Genomic DNA, 17,893 nt, shown 5'->3' with positions numbered 1-17,893 from the left:
CACCCGTTCAACTGCTTTTTCACAGAATATCTAATCATGCAGTTTCATAGCAGCAACTTTTTTAGGTATTAATATGGCCTGCTGAAATTTAAATCCAGAATCAGAATGGGGAAGAAAGGTGATTTAATTACCTTTTAAACATGGCATAGTTTGTGGTACCAGATCATTTTGTATGAATATTTGAGAAACTGCTGTTCTTCTGGGATTTTCTCACAAAACCATTTCTAAAGTTTAGAAAGCTCCAAAAAAAGAGAAAATATCCGTTGAGCAGCAGGTCTCTGGGGCTTGTTGATACTACAGGTCAGTGGAGAATGTATAGACTTCGTGTGTTTCCCACACCTTGTTGAATCTGTGCCACAGAAAACTGAGGCAATACTGAAGGGCTTCATCCAAATACTAATAAGGTTTAACTGACAAAGTAACCAGTGAGTGTACATTAGATTACTGCAGAGATCATAGTTCAATTATTTAGACATGACAGCATCAGAGTAAGCTCAGAAATGTCCATCTTTTGAAGTCTTGTAAGAGTTCAGTAGTCATGGTCAGTGTGGCCACTGAAATCCAGTGCTAATTCTGTGAGTTTATCAATGAAAGTAATTAAATGCTTTACCTGTCACGTCTCAACTTCTGTCTGTGAAAATGTCTTTGTAGAGTCGTAGTGATCCAGGTCATCTTAAAAGCATCCAGAGTTTCTAAGGCTACATCCACACTAATACGTTTTCATTTGAAAACGCATAGTTTTCTCTCCGTTTTGGCCTCCCGTCCACACTGAGACGGCGTTTTCGCTCATGGAAAATACAGCGTTTTGAAAACGCTCTCGAAAACGCATGCATTTGAAGATGGTGCTTTTGCGTCGCATTGTGGACAGCGAAAACTGCAACTTTCAAAAATGATGACGCATGTTAGTCATATGATGCAGTCGTGTGACCAATTAAACTAATCAGAATCAGAATCGTGTTTATTGGCCAAGTATATGTGCAGACACATACAAGGAATTTGGTTCCGGTAGATGGTGGCTCTCAAGCACAGCAATGTAAAACACACACACACACACACACACACACACACACACACGTATCTATATATACATTACACATGCATACACATACATCCACAAAGCTGTATAAACCAACTATAAATAAGTAATCTAAACTTATATACATAAAATACAGAAATGAAATGAGGTGGAATGAATACTACAGAATGTACATAAGGTGCAGTTGCAGTCTGGCAGTGGGAGCAGTGTGACAGGTCAACTGTTTAGAAGGGAGATGGCGAGGGGAAAGAAACTGTTCCTATGTCGGGTGGTCCTGGTCTGCAGGCTTCTGTACCGTCTGCCAGAGGGCAGCAGATCAAAAAGTCTGTGTGCAGGGTGTGAGGGGTCTGTGATGATTTTCCCTGCCCGTTTCCTGGTTCTTGAGAGGTACAGATGCCTGGATGGAGGGCAGGGTGGCGCCGATGATCCTTTCTCAGGAAGTACATCCTCTGCTGGGTCTTTTTGAGGATGGAGTTGATGTTGGTCTCCCACTTCAGGTCCTGGGAGATGCTGGTACCCAGGAACTTGGAAGATCTTCACAGTCGACACAGGGCTGTCTGATATGGTAAGGGGGGGCAGAGTTGAGGGATGTCTCCTGAAGTCCACTGTCATCTCTACAGTTTTAAGAGTGTTCAGCTCCAGATTGTGCTGACTGCACCAGAGTACCAGCCGCTCAACTTCCTACCGGTATGCAGACTCATCGCCATCCTGAATGAGGCCAATGATGGTGGTGTCATCTGCAAACTTTAGGAGTTTAACAGCAGAGTTCTTGGAGGTGCAGTCAAGGACACATCCTTGAGGGGCACCAATACTGAGGGACCGAGTTTCAGAGGTGATCTCCCCCAGCCTCACTTGTTGCTTTCTGTCTGTCAGGAAGCTGGTGATCCACTGACAGGTAGCTGGTGACACGCTGAGCTGGGAGAGTTTGGAGGAGAGAAGTTCAGGCACGATGGTGTTAAAAGCCGAACTAAAGTCCACAAACAGGACCCTGGCATAAGTTCCCGGGCAGTCGAGGTGTTGCAGGATGTAATGCAGCCCCATGTTCACTGCATCATCCACCGACCTGTTTGCCCGGTAGGCAAACTGCAGAGTGTCCAGCTGGTGGCCTGTAATGTCCTTCAGATGGGCTAACACCAGTCGTTTGAAGGATTTCATGACCACAGACGTCAAGGCGACAGGTCTGTAGTCATTCAGTCCTGTGATGGTGGGTTTCTTGGGAACAGGGATGATGGTGGAGCGTTTGAAGCAGGAGGGAACTTCACACAGTTCCAGGGATCTGTTGAAGATGCGGGTAAAGATGGGAGCCAGCTGTTCAGCACAGGTTTTGAGGCAGGAGGGTGAGACACCGTCTGGTCCGGGGGCTTTCCTGGGCTTCTGTTTCTGAAATAGTCGGCTCACATCCTCAGTGTGTATTCTGAGTTTCAGGGAGGAGGAAAGGGGGGTGAGAGGTGTGATGGAGGTCATTGAGTCTGGATTGGAGAGGGTGGTGGTGGTCGTTGAGTCTGGATTGGGGTGGGGTGGGGGGTCGATGAGACTGGATTGGGGAGGGTGAGGGTGAAGGGGGGAGAGGTGGGAGGTGTGTTGGGGGTCAATGTCTGAAGCAATCATCCAGGTTATCAGATGCAACTTCAAAAACAGTCCAATCAGTGCAGTCAAAACAGTCCTGCAGTTCCTGCTTTGCTGCGTTAGTCCACTTCTTCACAGTTTTGACTACAGGCTTGGCACGTTTGAGTTTTTGCCTATAAACTGGAATAAGATGGACCAGGCAGTGATCAGAATGTCCCAAAGCTGCCCGGAGTAGCGGAGTGCATTATACAGCAGTTGTTTTGTTTGACAGCCCTATTAAAGATCTATCTTCAATATCAGTTTTTTACATGCTCCAGATAGCTTTTCTTCAAATCCTTTAATTCTCACTCGCTTTTGCAACTTTGTACTTTTGTGTTACTCGCAGCAACAACTCCACCTCATTGTTAGTCCATTTAAAAAACTCTGTGCTTTTCCTCAACATTTTGCCGCGACGTTTCATGAAGCCGGAAAGAAAATAAACGGCAGACAGAAATGAGGCAGGGCGAATCTTCTTGCGTTTCACGCATGCGCAGTACTGGAGCGTAAGTGTTTTCGGCCGTTTCAATGTGGATGCACAACTCTGTGAAAACGACTGAAAACGCTAGTGTGGACGTGGAGCATTTTCAGATGAAAACGACAAAGTTTTCAAATCTATCCAGGCTAGTGTGGACGTAGCCTAAGTTCATGAAAATGTTTCACTTGTTGTTTCAGAGGTTTCTGCAGAACTGCGGGATGAATTGACATCAATGTCAGTGATGTTTGATGACATTTTGTGTAACTCCAAATTAAAAAAAGACATTTTTTTTAATGTATTGTAAGTGGTGGGTGGGTTCTTTTACAGTTTGAGAGAAGCCAACTGAGTCTAGTAACACATTAAATGCCATGTTTAGGCTGTAATGTTTAGCATCTATATGGATGTTAAACTCACCATCATTTTATCTTAGCTGAGCACTAAATCAGATAAAAAGTCTGAGAAATCCCGGTCGAGCCCCCAATTATCTTACACCCCAGCCCAGGGGAAACCGGTGTGCAATACAAGGAAAATTTTTTAAAAAAGGAAAATGCCCCCACACTCCCTGCTCTCTAGGAAGACGAACCAAAAACTGCCACAGATTTACAACATCCAGTCAAGGTGTCGGGCATCACGGTGAGCATGGCCAAAACAACAAACAAAACTCTCTAGAAATGAAATGCAAGTGGCTTACCTACACGGAAAAACCCCAAAAGAAAATACAGGTCTCTTACCTGCCTCCCTAACCAAAAAACAGAAGAAAAGGTTCCAAAAGAAAATGGCTTCTCCCCCCTACAGCTATCGAGTAAAAATATTTACAACTATTTAGAACAAAACAATTTAAAACACAGCAAAAGCTTCTCATTCCAGAACACAGATTCATACGCAGCCACATGCACAGTTCGTTGGGAACAGGAAGTAGGCGGGGGGGCGTGCCGGTTCAGAAGGGTCCTCATTTATAGCCGGCCTCCCCCAGTCCTCCACCAATGGTCAGCCTCCACCTGGAACTCACATAACATCAATAACACAGGACACAAACTATGCCACCCTCTGGTGTTGCAGACAAAAACACAGTGCAAAACATCAATAACACTGAATCATAACAAGACAAACTCTGTGTAAGGCCCAGGTGGATGATATATGATAACAAGTAAGACTGGTTTCTGAGTTTTACAGCTGGGGTGGACAAGGCTAAGCATCAGGCTTTCAAATGAATTAAAAGTCTGTCTTGGTCTTTGGTTGATTAATAGGCTGGTGTGAAAAATTGCTGCCACACTGTCCCCTCGGCCTGTGCTTCAAGGTTTCTGGTAGTTAGTGACTCAGGGGTGTTGATTCATTTAAACTAACATAATCATCCTGCTGCAACCAGGTTTCTGTAAGGCAGAGTAAATCGATTTGTTGATCAATTATTAAGTCATGTACTAACAGAGACTTGGAGGAGAGAGACCTAATATTTAATAATCCACATTTCACTGTTTTACTCTTTGGTTCAGATTTGGATACTGTATTGTTCTTTCTTTGTGATTTTTTTATGTTTAAGTTATTTATTGCTGGTTTTTAGTTTGTTTTTTTCTGTTTGGGAGCTGACACAGTCTCAATGGAGATGGGTTTTTGCGGGGGTAGCAGGAAGAGAGAAGCTGCAGAGAGGCGTGTAAGACTGCAACTCTGCTTCCTGGTCCCAACTCTAGATAGTCATATTTTGGGGGAACAGGAACTTCCTGGAACAGGAAGTGATACTCTACCACAGAGAGAGCGAACGCCAAGTCATCTGTTGCCGGGGGGGCAAACAGCAACTTTGGGAGCAAGCAGCGGCCGAACCTCAAGGGCTCGCAAGAAGATGGAGCACGAGCGTGTTTTGAGGATGCCAAAGGTGCGCTCTGTGATATTTCTGTCCTTTGCATGGTGCCGATCAAACCTTTCTTCAACTTGAGCTTTAAAATAAAAAAGTGCATACTTTTATTCAGTGCTTAATCAATCTTTTTTGAATAAATGGTAGAATTATAACATTGCATGTGTTCTCTTAAAGCTCAGCATGCTTCACAGTGACAGATGTAGCACTACCCTGTGTTTGTAGGTGTAATAAGAAAGGAATTATGTTCTTATTTGACACAGGCTGATAAAATGGGGTCATTATTGCCACTGGGTGCTGAAGGCATGGGGTATCCATCTCCAACTCCATCTCCCAAGAGGAAGAAGCCTGCTGGTGGATACAGGACCTGTTTGTACTTTGGTGATCTTTGTAGTACAAGTGCATCATGCACAGATCCTGAATTGCCAATGTACACATCTAGAAATGTACCTCTGGCATCACAGATGTCCTGCAGCACAATAGAGGGGACCAGTTTCCTGTTGATGCCTCATTGCCAGCGGGCATGCAAAGCCTGCCCCAACCTCCTTCATCTCTTCTGTCGTAGGGAAATGAATCCCTCTGTGCAGAATGGTCATTATTTCCTCAATGACACTGTGGACGATGCTGCACACTGTTGCCACCGGCATGGCAAAGATGTCTCCCGTTGCTCTATATGAGGCTGCACAGGCCAGTCAGTAAATGGTTACAAGCAGCTGAATTTGGTGGTTCTAAGTGTGTAGTTTTTGCCAGGGAAGCATTTGCACAAACATGTTGATGCTTGTTCTTGAAAGTCTGAAGGCTGGTTTGAGGTCAGCTCCACCAAAGAACATTGAAAGGATGGGAACATTGTTATTGAGCTTTTATCCTATTTAAAAAAGACACTTTTAAAGTATTTAAAGAGATATGAATTCCTTTTATATATATTTATTGAACAGTGACTGAATTATTTATTGGTATTTTTAGTATTTGTCATGTGACATAAATGAGTTTGTAATAGATTTTTTTAATTGCCTACAATGATTTTTATTTAGTTTTTAAAATTTGTAATTAAAGACAGTATGAACTTTGATGGGTTTCTTAAGTGTGTATTTCTGACCTTTAGCATGATATACAAATGTCCTGTTTGTGTTATTAAGTTATATGACAATATGTTTGTCTTTGGAGAGTAATCAGAATCAGAATACTTTATTGATCCCTAGGGGAAATTATTTTTGGTTACAGTGCTCCAGTATAAACAAACAGTAACAAAGACAGACAATACACTAAGTAAGAATAGCACAATATACATGCATATATATACATAAAAGTCACTTATTAATAAATAGCTGAAAAAGAAAGTCTGTGCATGTAGGAGATGTGCCGTGGTCCCGTTCCTTGATAAAAGTAATAGTTCCACGGCCACCAGAAAAGCTTGTGTTTCAGTGATGCATAGTGATACGTTTGTGCACAGGCTTTATATGGTGTTGGTCTTGGACAAAGAACAGATGGGTGGGTGTTATTTAATTTAATGCATTTATGAACGGGTCAGTCAAGTTATTATTCTGTCACCTAATCTCTGATTAACTTGAAAAACTAGTAATAATAATGATTGTAGACTGAAACTGTAGTTATACTAGTAAAGTATATGGTACACTGTGTGGTATTGTACACAGCAAATGTGAGCTTTTCTCTAGATTTTGGATTACACACATAGAAACACCAGCCCATTAATTAAAGAAATGTACCGAGCCAAGAAGACACGTCTCCTCTCCCTCGTCTTCATCCTGGATGCGTCTTCTTCGTTGCACTGCTTCTTCTTCGGCCTGAAGGTAAAGAAAGCCGATCCTGAGAAATGGCCACGGACACACAGGTGAGCTGCTTACTGTAAGGGGGCAGGACTCCAGCTGAAACATGACATGTGGGGAGAAAGCAGATTTCACAATAAGAGCACTTTGTAACAATGTAATGGTTTGTGACTGTTTAAGTTTGTGCTGACAGAATGAACATAACTTGGTGTCACTTCTTCTTTCCTGTTTCTCTGAGCAGATGTTAAATAAAGCTGTTTGTATGACTTTTATATGCACATTGTGATGTGCTCATTAAGAGTTGGCACTCTGTGTTTTGAGGGTTAAAAGCTTCATTCAGCGCTATGACTGAACTGAATTATTGTGATTGACTTAGAGTGCAGAGGGTTTTGCAAACATGCTTACATATCATAACTGTCATAACTAGTTAACAGTCAGGATGATCTTCTCTGGGCCAAGGGAGTCCAAACAGAATGTCCTGAATGTAGATAATGAATAGAATCGGTAGGATAATATTAATAATCAAGGCTAGGCAGGGAGGTGTTTTCTTTTCCTGTCTTTATTACAGAAAAGGAGCAGATGTGAGGCGAGGACGGACATGGACAGAGAAAAGACTCGTAGGAAGACAGCAGGACCGCCACGTCCCTTCCAGAAGAAGAGTGTCATAATAATACTTGTTACTGTTGGAGTATAAAAGTGTACGGCCCGATCCAGGGTCAACCACTGTGTGAAAACAGACGGCTGACTTCACACCGAGGTCCAGCGCTGTAACTTGTAATTTCAACTGCTGAAGCAAATGAAATCATTTAAATGACAGAAGTTCTCCTGTACTTCCTTAAGGAAAAACTTAACACGTCACAGATTCGGCTCTGACTGAAATAATCAAACTGATCAGTCTACACGTCGTGGAGCGTTTGCTTCTTCACCATCAGCACACATTCACGCAGAGGAGGACAGAAGGAGCAAACGAAGATGTCTCATAAAGAAAAACACAAAATGAAAGTTTTCATGGAAGACTGATGATCAAACACAGTGAGGAGAGTAATGAGAGAGAAGTGGAGGAAATCCTGAGACCATCATCAGGTAGAAACCATCAGAAAGAGTGAGCTGTCCTCACAGTGAGCTGGAACTCGTCTCAGTTAGAGGCTGAAACAAATCGATCTTCTAAATGTGATGAAAACCAAGCAAACGGGACGCGTCCTCAGTTTGAACTGCAGTAATCACTCACCTGCTGTGATAACCTCATCAGCGCTCCTGGATTCCCTCCCCTGATGTGGTGAGCCTGGCCTGTGGTGACTGAGTGAGGAGTGACTGTGGAGCTGCTCCCCCTGTTCACTTTGTATTTGGCACATTTGGTGATTTCATAGAATTAAACACACTGAATTTTAAAACGTGATGAGAGAGGCCGGCTCCTCAGCAGGACTGCACTCCTGCACTGCAGTGGCCCCTGCTGTCCTTTCCATTCCTCTGACTGTGAGAATAAAGAGCGACAGCACAGACTGATGGAAGCTTTGAAGCTTTGTCATATTTATGAGTTATTAAACGCTCTTTGATATTTTTATGAGCTCCCAGCTCTGTTTGAGCCGCCAGCTAAAATGAAAGGATGAAGTTGTACTACAAGAACACATGTGAGCTGATATTAATGTGATGAACACACATTTATGATCACAGCACAGTGACAGGGCGGTGATGTCATCAGTCCCATAACTGACACATCAGTGATGTTTGTTTCTGGGTTTGAGGTCAAAGGTCAGCTTCATACCTGGGTCATGTTATTAGTGTTGAACGTGTCACTACAGAGCTGTCAGTATGTGTGGAACTCGTCTTTATTTCCTGATGTAGGAATGTCTTTGACTTGTTTGAACAATTTATTCTGAGTTTAGAATGATAAATGTTTGAATCCAGGAGGAAAGTGAGAGTCTTTTCAGCTGCAGTAACATGTTGATGCTGTCCATCAGCTCAGCTCCACCAATGACCTTTAGACTGAAGTCACTTCTTGTCACCGCCCTGACAGAGTCCGTCAAAGGCTGATGACATCACCGCGAAAAAGGCCGTCCTGATCCAAAGTTTCCTACTGTCTTTCTGAAAGTGCTGTAACTACACTGTAAAATATAACTTGTTGTTTCAACTTAAAAATATGAGGTAAAGGGCTGCCTTAAAATTTTAAGTTAAGTCAAGAAATAGAGTTTGTTCTTATAACACAACCAATTGTTATCTTAATGAAAAATCACATGTTGTCTAAACTTTCGTCTTAGTTTAGTTGACTGAGATTTGTTAGTCAGTTCAACTCCTTTAATTGTCCTTTTTACTTGGGAAAACATTTTCAGCTAAATTAAAATAATCTATTGTTTAAACTCTTGTCCTAGTTCAGTTGACTTGGGTTTTTTAGTTAATTCAAATACTTTAGTAGTTCTTTTAACTTAGGAATCTATTTTAGCTCAACTAACATAATCTGTTAGCTAAGTTGATTTAAGTTTATTAATTACTGGAGCTCCTTAAGGTAGCTGAGTGAACTTGTAAATCAGTTTCATTTTAATTATCAGAGTTGATTGACTGGATGTAAAGAAAAAAATGTGTATTAAACATCTTAAGTTTTGTTTTGTTTTTTAGCTTTCTAACATCCATTTCAGCAAAACTACCTGTTAGGTTTATCTTAGATCTCAGGTTTAAATATCTACATTCCTTTAAATTAATTTTCTGTTGTTTACAGAAAAAAAAATAAAAACCCACAGATTCCATTAAAGTCTATCTGATCATTTCATACAGAAAGTTTGTTTTAAGAACATGACAAGACATTTACTCATGAGCACCCAACATTCACCATTTATTGTGCCATCTTAGTCATCTGAGAAACAGAAAAATCAGTGACGTAGCTCATCAGGCTCACAATCCATCAAAACTCAAAGGCTGCTCCTGTGAAACAATAAATTTGAACTTGGTCTTGAGCCCAGTTTGGGTGAAGATTAAATTCTGACCAATACTCTAGGAGCAGTAGTGATTCTTGTGAAGTAACAACATAAAGTCTGCATTAATGTAATGTATCAACGGGACACTTGCTATTTTAGAAAAGTTATTCTTTACATTTGCAAAATTTTTAAACTTCATTGTGCTCAGTCACACCTGTTAGCATAAAACTTGAAATACTAAAATAGTACAAAACCTTTGATAAGTGACAGTAAAGATCAGTTTATAACAACTAAGACATCAAACTCTTGTATTTGTCTTCGTTTACAATTGCAACAAATTCCACAGAACCAATATCTCTGAAAATGAGTGCATGCTTCTGAAACATTTGATAATATGAATATTTCAGAAACATCAGTTTGAGTCTGCTCAATTGCAAAACAAAGGAAAAACTACTGACTTGCATGAGACAAGCATCTGCAAAGTCCACCATTATATTGTTGTTCACATAAGTTTCTTAAACCATGAACAAATGAGTAATTGTCTAATCTGGAATGTAAAGTGTAGTCATTTAGTGACATACAAAAGTGAGAATGAAAACTTGCAAGAATAAAAAAACAAACGGTAAAATAAAAACTGTCCTTAACACTAAGGAGCATACAATTACAGTTCTGCATGGCTTTCTGCAAGAGTCTGTTTCTTAGACCATGCACTAGTGAGATGCACTGACTTCCACCAATGTTCATTAGGATGTTCTGAATGACTTCAAAGATGTCCTTAAGTTCCTTTGGATAGTCTATGTTGAGGGCAAAAAGAAGGCCCATCAGCATGGAAATGGCACTTGAGACATTCCTCAGATTAGACAGGATTACTGCCGCCTCAAGGACAACCAACACATCGATGATGTCTTCTTCTTTCACCATCGCAATGCCAACTTTCATCCTCTTAGAAAACGTGTCTTCAATACCTGTCGGCTATAAAAGGGTTCAAAGACAAAAAAAAAAAAAAAAATTACACAATTACAATTACACAATATCCCTTGTGCTTAACAATTCATGTCTTTCCAAAGAAGAGCCATACTGATGCCTTGGATGATGGTGATTGGCTTTGGGTAACACTTATTAGTTGTTAAAGTTTTTCAGAATGAGATATGCACCCCATGTTACAAATCCATTTCTTGCTTTAAACAAAGATCATGTTCATAAATAACTGAGCATGTCTTCAATTGCAGAATTCAAACAAAATTTTCAATTTAAATGGTAAATGGCCTGTATTTGTATAGCGCTTTACTAGTCCCCTAAGGACTCCAAAGTGCTTTACACATTCAGTCATTCACACACATGGGTGGATGACTGAATCGTGACTCAAGAGTTGACAGTTCGTCTTATATATTGGAAGGTTGCCGGTTCGAGCCCCGGCTCCGACAGTTTCAGTCGTTGTGTCCTTGGGCAAGACACTTCACCTGTTGCCTACTGGTGGTGGTCAGAGGGCCCGGTGGTGCCAGTGTCTGGCAGCCTCGCCTCTGTCAGTGCGCCCCAGGGCGGCTGTGGCTACAATGTAGCTTGCCATCACCAGTGTGTGAATTTAAATCTACTTATGCTAAATATTGGCTGTGCTCTAAACCAAATCTGGCTGAGAATACATGAAATGTGCAAACTGCAGCTACACTACAGGATCAGATTATGGCTCCATAGACAATGCTTCTTTAATCAGTTTATTGATTAAAGTTTATTTTCCCCTATATTAACAGCATGAAAAAGAGCATATAGACGTGGCTGAACAGGTTGCATAATTGGAACTGAATATCAACATCCACCTTTACCCAGCTGCCCAATGACTCTCGGCCAGTAACCTTTAATTGCTTACCCAGTCTACACAGTCTCTTTTCCAGGGTCCAGGACATTTCACCAAAGTATTGCCCCCACAGCTGTAGCAGCCACTGCAGCCCCTTAAATATCCTAATATCTCTGCCATTACAATATACAATGTGAGAAATCAAACGTAAAGCTGAAGTGAACAGTACAGCAGCGAAATGTCAAAGACCCTGGTGAAGACATGAATAAACACAAGACACTAATAATATCAATGCTAGCTTGCCAGTTAGTTTCTCTGAAACCCAGACCAAATCCAGTGTCAAAGATCTTGTAATAATACATTTGGTGAGGAAAAAGTACATGTTATCATGTGGCATCTATTGTTTCATAGATGCCACATGTTTCATTTAAAATCCACTGTGGTGCTGTCATTATTAAATTTACTAAAAGAAACAATGCTAACCTTCACAGTCTTGAAAGTGTGTGAGGATCTTCCTTTAGAAAATGAGGTCCTCTGTCCTCTTCCTTTGTGTAGGGCTCTGGTCAAAGAAGTCAAAAGAAAACAAAAACACTTTTTAAACAGTGTTTATAAAGCATGTAGACAGCTCCAAATTCACAGCTTTTTGATACATAATTCCATCAATATATGATTATCATTGGAGATTTTGAATCAGGCTTATCAGGACATTCAAGTAGAATATGATATCCAACCTACCATCAATATACATAGATTCTGTAAAAGGTACCACACTAAATGTCCAGTTGTGAAATATGATGACAGACTTTACTTATCAGCTTTCTTTCAATGAGTTCATCAGTTGAACTGGATAACCTAAAACTTAAACAAAGGAGAACATTTCGCAGTTGAACACTTACATCATCACCGAAGCATTTTATGAGCCTAGTTAGCCCTCCTATGCCGCTCTTGATTTTGTACAGCTCCACGAACCTCTCCATAATGGTCAAGCACAGCAAAAGGAACCCTTTCAGGTCAACAGATGTAAGACGGGCAAATTCTGCTTCAACCTGAGCAATAGAAGAAGAGGGGTGGAGAGTACAGGCAGAATAAAAAAAGATTCTTTGAGACCCAAATTTAAGCAAACGGTCATCTGAGGCCCATTAGAGAAAACACAAACACACAAAAGTAAACAAACAAAAGATGCACTTTACCTGCCGTTCAGCAAACAAGGAAGTTCAGAGAACAATAAGCTCTGTCCTGAAATCTTTTAAAGTAGAATGATTGTGAAAATGACTTATGTGATGTAAAACTTTAGTAAACGTGCGATTAAAAGAACACTGAGTAAAAGGACAAGTAACAGTTTCCTTATTCCTCAGATGTTTACCTTGATGAGCAATATTGTTTTAGTCCAACTGCCTCATTAAAGTTACACAACAGGCTTTTTACATTAAAGCCAGCAAGTCCATTACATACTCCCTTTTAGATCTGAAATACTGTGCACATTCTGTGTATATGTAGTGGACAGCAATTTACCCAAAAGAGTGCAAAGTTTGCAAGTCCACCTCATTTAAATGACAAAGTCAGATGTGATCATCTAGACCTGTGAAAATAAATTAATGACAAACTTGCAGTTATGGATGTTATTACAACCACAAGAACCTAAACAGTCTGCTCCATTGCTTTTGTTAATGAATCATTTGTTGGTAGCACGTCTGAATATTTAGTTTATGCCACCTGCATGTGATCATCAATAGTGCCATATTACTTCTTAAGAAGTACCCTGACACTACAATCTTTATATCATTTGTTCTACAGAGCTATTAAATTACAATATAATCTGTGGTGTTTACAGTATGACAAAATGCACAAATTGTAACTTACCATTTGACTCCACTGACAAAAATAAATCCCCAGCATCAAGTTTTGGCTTCACAGACCTAAAATAAGTAAAATAAAAATATATGTTATAATTATATTGTTTTCGCCATTTATTCATGTTTGCTAATTTTCTGACATATAAACAATGTTAGTTTTGTTACAATACAGAGAATGCAGTTTAATTAAAAGGTAAATTATGCAAAAAAAAAAAAAACAAACTTCTGCAGTATACCATGCCAAAATCAGTGTCTCTGATGCCAATTATTTTATCACTACAGCTCTTTTAGTATGGAAACTCACACAATCTAGTCATACTGATCACAAGAGTTCAAAAATAAGTTAAAATGGTGAGCTGTTGTTAAGCATAAAGCATTTCAGGGTAACAAATAACTGCACAATATAATTAAAGCAAAAATAAACACACTGGAGGACTATCTGATAAAAACTAATATAATGCTGGTTTGTAGACCATATTTTGTCTCAGTCCTCAGTGCACTCTTGCAGCTTAGCATGCAGCAGTTAATAACAACTTAAGTGATTACATAGGGGTAAACAGATGACAACAAGCATCGGAGTCCTGCCAAAAGTTCTTTTGAACCCAGCCAGTTATTGGAAATATTGCCAAAATGAACTTCCACCAAAATACAACAGCCTGTGAACTTGAAAGAAATTTACAAGTACAGAGACAATTTGAAATAAGCTTTATTAATTAGCCGAGTTAGCTGCTAATATCGCAACAGTGGTTGAGTGCACAACCTTAAAGCTAGCAGCACAATACTTGTGATTTGGTCAGTGCCACATTAAACCCATAAAAAGGCCATGTGTCAGTTTATTAGGTCAAGTTTGGTCATGACACACAAGCTGGACCTTGTCGGCTAAAGTTACATTAGCTAAAGCAAACATTTCGGTAAAAGAGAAAACACACATCATTTCATAAATTCAAAACATGTTCCAACTTTTGTAGCTCTCTTTCCTTATAGTTATAACCAATGTTACTCACCTTGAAAGCATATTCCAAAGAAGACGATTAGAAAACGTCCAAGTAAAGTGAGCATGTCGTTAACCGCCAATTCCCCATGATGCACCTCGGTAGCAGTCACGTGAGGCAGTTTTGAATCCTGCTGTGCTCAACTTACCCACATTGTCAAGTTCACATAAGTTGCTGATTTAGCTGGACTTGAGTTTTCAAGTTAGCTTTTTTTGGTGTAATTGGGACATTTTTAACTTGTAATTCTATGTTATAACAACAACTTCAGTCATCTATCGTCAAACTGATATAGAATAATATGTTGAAATAACAAACAGCTAGAATTACATTTTACAGTGTACGTTTAAGAATATAATCCACCCACTGTTATCATCTTCAATGCCCTGTACCAACATAGAGCAGAGCAGCTATCTGAACGCTACTCCAACAGAGGTCGATTATCTTGTTAATAATTTTACCTCCTCACTACGTACGACTCTGGATACTGTAGCTCCTGTGAAAACTAAGGCCTCAAATCAGAAGTACCTGACTCCGTGGTATAATTCTCAAACACGCAGCCTAAAGCAGATGACTCAATTCAATTCAATTCAATTCAATTTTATTTATATAGCGCCAAATCACAACAAAAGTCGCCTCAAGGCGCTTTATATTGTACAGTAGATAGCACAATAATAAATACAGAGAAAACCCAACAATCATATGACCCCCTATGAGCAAGCACTTTGGCGACAGTGGGAAGGAAAACTCCCTTTAACAGGAAGAAACCTCCGGCAGAACCAGGCTCAGGAGGCGGCCATCTGCTGCGACCGGTTGGGGTGAAAGAAGAAAAACAGGATGAAAGACATGCTGTGGAAGAGAGACAGAGATTAATAACAGATATGATTCGATGCAGAGAGGTCTATTAACACATAGTACATAACTCGTAAGCTGGAGAGGAAATGGCGTGTCACAAATTTAGAGGATCATCATTTAGCCTGGAGAAATAGTTTGCTGCTTTATAAGAAAGCCCTCCGCAAAGCCAGAACATCTTACTATTCATCACTGATTGAAGAAAATAAGAACAACCCCAGGTTTCTCTTCAGCACTGTAGCCAGGCTGACAAACAGTCAGAGCTCTACTGAGCCAACAATCCCTTTAACGTTAACTAGTAATGACTTCATGAACTTCTTCACAAATAAAATTTTTATCATTAGAGAAAAAACTTACCAATAATCATCCCACAGATGTAATATTATCTACAGCTACTTTTAGTACCATCGATGTTAAGTTAGACTCTTTTTCTCCAATTGATCTTTCTGAGTTAACTTCAATAATTACTTCCTCCAAACCATCAACGTGTCTTTTAGACCCCATTCCTACAAAACTGCTCAAAGAAGTCCTGCCATTAATTAATTCTTCAATCTTAAATATGATCAACCTATCTCTAATAATCGGCTACGTACCACAGGCCTTCAAGCTGGCTGTAGTTAAACCTTTACTTAAAAAGCATCTCTAGACCCAGCTGTCTTAGCTAATTATAGGCCAATCTCCAACCTTCCTTTCATAACAAACATCCTTGAAAGAGTAGTTGTCAAACAGCTAACAGATCATCTGCAGAGGAATGGCTTATTTGAAGCGTTTCAGTCAGGTTTCAGAGCTCATCACAGCACAGAAACAGCTTTAGTGAAGGTTACAAATGATCTTCTTATGGCCTCTGACAGTGGACTCATCTCTGTGCTTGTCCTGCTAGACCTCAGTGCAGCGTTCGATACTGTTGACCATAATATCCTATTAGAGCGATTAGAACACGCTGTAGGTATTACAGGTACTGCGCTGCAGTGGTTTGTATCATATCTATCTAATAGACTCTAGTTTGTCCATGTAAATGGAGAGTCCTCTTCACACACTAAGGTCAATTATGGTGTTCCACAGGGTTCAGTGCTAGGACCAATTCTATTTACATTATACATGCTTCCCTTAGGCAGCATCATTAGAAGACATAGCATAAATTTTCACTGCTATACAGATGACACGCAGCTCTATCTATCCATGAAGCCAGGTAACACACACCAATTAGTTAAACAGCAGGAATGCCTTAAAGACATAAAGACCTGGATGGCCGCTAACTTTCTGCTTCTTAATTCAGATCAAACTGAGGTTATTGTACTCGGCCCTGAAAATCTTAGAAATATGGTATCTAAGCAGATTCTTACTCTGGATGGCATTACCTTGGCCTCCAGTAACACTGTGAGGAACCTTGGAGTCATTTTTGACCAGGACATGTCCTTCAATGCACATATTAAACAAATATGTAAGACTGCTTTCTTCCATTTGTGCAACATCTCTAAAGTTAGAAATATCCTGTCTCAGAGTGACGCTGAAAAACTAGTTCATGCATTCATTACTTCCAGGCTGGACTACTGCAATTCATTATTATCAGGATGTCCTAAAAACTCCCTGAAAAGCCTTCAGCTGATCCAAAATGCTGCAGCAAGAGTACTGACAGGGACTAGAAAGAGAGAGCAGATTTCTCCTGTTTTGGCTTCCCTTCATTGGCTCCCTGTTAAATCCAGAATTGAATTCAAAATCCTGCTCCTCACATACAAGGTCTTAAATAATCAGGCCCCATCTTATCTTAATGACCTTGAGTACCTTATCACCCTATTAGAGCACTTCGCTCTCACACTGCAGGCTTACTTGTTGTTCCTAGAGTATTTAAAAGTAGAATGGGAGGCAGAGCCTTCAGTTTTCAGGCCCCTCTTCTGTGGAACCAGCTTCCAGTTTGGATTCGGGAGACAGACACTATCTCTACTTTTAAGATTAGGCTTCAAACTTTCCTTTTTGCTAAAGCATATAGTTAGGGCTGGACCAGGTGACCCTGAATCCTCCCTTAGTTATGCTGCAATAGACGTAGGCTGCCGGGGATTCCCATGATGCATTGAGTTTGATGTAAATAAATTATCATTAAATATAAAGAAAACAAAATTGATTATTTTTGGCACTAGACAAATGAAAAATGTATCTAAAATCAGGGTTAATGGAATTGAAATTGAAAGAGTGTTCGAAAATAAATTTCTTGGAGTGCTAATTGATGATAAGCTGAGCTGGAAGTCTCATATAAATCATGTGACAACAAAAATGTCAAAAACCATTGCTATTCTCTACAAAACAAAGCATGTCCTGAACAAAAAATCATTATACACACTTTATTGTTCTCTGTTGCTTCCATATATGACTTATTGTCTGGAGATATGGGGTAATGCATATAAAACAAATACTCTTCCTATTTTCAAGTTACAAAAAAGAGCTATAAGAATTATAAATCAATCAAACTATATAGAACCAACTAACATTTTGTTTATTAATCTGAATACCCTGAAATTTTATGATTTAGTCGAATATAAAATGGCACAGATAATGTATAAAGCACAAAATAACTTGCTTTGCCGCAGTATTCAGAAGCTGTTTAAAGTCAGAGAGAGTCAATATGACTTAAGGGGAACAGATGTCTTTAAAACAAACAAGATAAGGACAAACATAAAGCAAAGATGTGTTTCTGTTAGAGGAGTTAACCTGTGGAATAGTTATGACAGTGATTTAAAAAGGTGTAGTTCATTTTCCTTGT

The sequence above is a fragment of the Oreochromis aureus genome, linkage group 12 (genome assembly GCF_013358895.1).
Source record: "Oreochromis aureus strain Israel breed Guangdong linkage group 12, ZZ_aureus, whole genome shotgun sequence".
Lineage (NCBI taxonomy): Eukaryota > Metazoa > Chordata > Actinopteri > Cichliformes > Cichlidae > Oreochromis > Oreochromis aureus.
Note: the sequence above shows the minus strand (reverse complement) of the source record.